The 3,004-nt window shown below is 37.8% G+C and overlaps 1 non-coding gene across 1 annotated transcript; it reads right to left on the bottom strand.

Moving 5' to 3' along the window:
- Positions 1 to 2,496: 2,496 nt before the first annotated feature.
- TRNAG-CCC (transfer RNA glycine (anticodon CCC)) lies at positions 2,497 to 2,569 on the bottom strand. Its single transcript has one exon. It is a non-coding gene; the product is annotated as a tRNA-Gly (tRNA).
- Positions 2,570 to 3,004: the final 435 nt, after the last annotated feature.

Consider the following 3,004-nt stretch of genomic DNA (forward strand, 5'->3'; position numbering starts at 1 on the left):
CAGCAGATACACAGCAAAGTCCTTTTCCCCTGTCTGCCAAATGTACCCACACTTGTCATCAGTGAATGCAATTACATTTTTTTTTAACAATACAGAAGAGACTTTTGGCAGTCAATAAGGGCTAATTTTTTCTTCACTTGCATACTCCTTTTAGCCACTGTGAAGATGTGAGCTGAAAGATGTTCATAGGGTTGACTTGTCCCTCAAATATGAATATGTGAAGAAATTGAAACAGAACTTGGAAACTGAAAGATATAATGCACTGTTTTACATATGAACACAGTCTTGGCCAAAAGGTTAAATCACTTAAGGGTAAAATAGTCCCTTCTGCTATTCTTGTACGTTTTTTAGACAAATGAAAGTTTATTTTTTGGACAAAGAAAAAAATGATAAAATAACAAAAATCTCTTCATAACCTTCTTAGGCAACAAATAGTGTAAAACTTAACAGTTGCAATCTATATAGTGTAATCAGAATTACATGGCAAGAATTTATAGTGCTTTTCAATGCATATTCACATTTGTTATCTTCCATGCAACTCAGATAAGCATCCTGATATATTTTAGTTGCGTAAATGTTAAATGTATCATGATCTTTGGATTGTTCATTGGTCTGTGGTCACTTTGATGAAGAAAAATGTGTGGAGAAATCAAATTCGCTCAGTCTTATTTGTTCTTAACACCACATCACACAGACACATTCACACACACACACATGCACAGTATTTCTTGAAGTGGTTGGGTTCAATGAGAATGAGAATGTTTCAAAACTATAAAACTCAGAATTAATGAAACAATCTAGTTTTCATAGTTACTGATTAATCAGGTAGGGAAAATCTGACATTGGAAGGCTGGGTACAATAGCGTACAAGCCTGCATTTTTCTGCAACTCCAGTAATTACTGGTTAGACCTTCTAATACTGTTAGTACTGTGGCAAAGTGGAAAATATCTTATTTCTAACTGGAATTCAAATTTACCATTAAAATGAACCATGCTGTTCCTGCCATCCTCTATCCCTTATTTATCAAGATAACTTATACGGCAAATATTTTTATCTATTTACCTAAGTATTTAAAAGTCAATCTTTGTTGAATTAAATTTTTTGAGATCCTGGTGTTCTTAGCATTAGTTAAATTGCACTCCTGGGACAAAACACACTTCAGCAAAATATTTGCACTTAACTTCCCATCATGTATGGATGTGAGAGTTAGACCATAAAGAACGCTGAGTGTGGAAAAATTGATGCTTTTGAACTGTGGTGTTGGAGAAGACTCTTGAGAGTCCCTTGGACTGCGAGGAGATCCAACCAGTCAATCCTAAAGGAAATCAAGCCTGAGTATTTATTGGAAAAAGTGATGCTGACACTAAAGCTCCAATACTATGACCACCTGATGCAAAGAGCTGATTCATTGGGAAAGACCTTACTGCTGGGGAAGCTTGAGAGATGAGGAGAAGGGAGTGACAGTGGATGAAATGGTTGGATGGCATCGCTGACAAGGTGGACATGAATTTGAGCAAACTCTGGGATATACTGAAGGACAGGGAAGCCTGGTGTGCTGCGGTCCAAAGAGTCAAATATGACTTAGCAACTGAACAACAACAAACTTCCCAGAGGTTAAAGCATCTGCCTCCAATGCGGGAGACCCAGGTTTGATCCCTGGGTCGGGAAGATCCCCTGGAGAAGGAAATGTATTCTTGCCTACCCATGGACAGAGAAGCCTGGTAGGCTACAGTCCATGGGGTCGCAAAGAGTCAGACACGACTGAGCGACTTCACTTTCACTTTCACTTTCAGCATGTAATCAATAGAATGCCAGTTCTAACCAAAATAGCTCATGTAACATCTTCTGAATGGTCTACTGTTACTGCCCACACATCAGTAAGATGGGCATGAGAGACCAACATGTATTTAGAAAGAGGAAATAAAAATAAGGGGCTCATATGTAGGTTTCTGATAGTAGAGATGACTTCTTGGCAGGCTAGTTGTATTTCATTATTCAAACTCACTAGTTACCTTCTGCTCACATTTTCAAAGGCAGCTGTATTCAGTTGGGTGACCTTTATTGGGCATTCTAGAAATGAAACAAGTCAGATTCAAGTCAGATAGGGTAACTGGCCAATATGAGAACTGACTGTACTGAAATTGGGTCTTCAATTAAATAAGTACTTTTAGTAGTCTCATCACTATGTTGTCCAGACAAACAAGACTATACGTGGCCTGATATTGGCAGTCCTTTCTTTCCTCCTCCTATTCTCTCTGGTGCTACCCTTTACACTCTTTCTGTACTCTTCTGTTACATTTGTATCAACACCTACTTATAATACAGTGGTTTAACACAAGCTTCTGTCTTCTCAGCATCTTTATTTTTGTTAAATATTTATTTATTTAGCAGCTCTGGGTCTTCATTATGGGGCACAGGATTTCTGATCTTTGTTATAACATGTGGGATCTTTAGTTGGGGCATTTGAACCCTTAGTTGTAACCTATGGGACCTAGTTCCCTGACCAGGGATTGAACCTGGGCCCTCTGCATTGGGAACACAGAGTCTTAGCTACTGGACCACCAGGGAAGTCCCTCAGAATCTTTAGACAATGGGAAAGGCATAGTGAAAGCCACAACATAAGCTGCATATAAAACCAGGAGTCCTTACAAAGTAGGCTCATAAATACCATTGTATTTTTTTCTGCTTCCAGTTAGGTTATTTTCTCTTTGATTTTCCCCTAGCTCTAGCATTAAAACAAGGGCCAAAAATAATTCAGGAGTCTTCATATTTTTAATTTAAAAAAATTACTGGAGTATAGTTGATTTACAATGTTGTGTTAGTTTCAGGTGTACAGCAAAGTGATCAGTTAGACATCTACATATGCCCACTCTTTTTAGATTCTTTTCCCATATAGGCCAATACAGAGTATTGAGTAATGTTTCCTGTGCTATACAATAGGTCCTTATTAGTTATTTTATATGTAGTAACGTGTCTATGTAAATCCCAATCTCTTATTTTTCC

This window comes from Ovis canadensis, chromosome 9 (assembly GCF_042477335.2).
Source record: "Ovis canadensis isolate MfBH-ARS-UI-01 breed Bighorn chromosome 9, ARS-UI_OviCan_v2, whole genome shotgun sequence".
Taxonomy (NCBI): domain Eukaryota; kingdom Metazoa; phylum Chordata; class Mammalia; order Artiodactyla; family Bovidae; genus Ovis; species Ovis canadensis.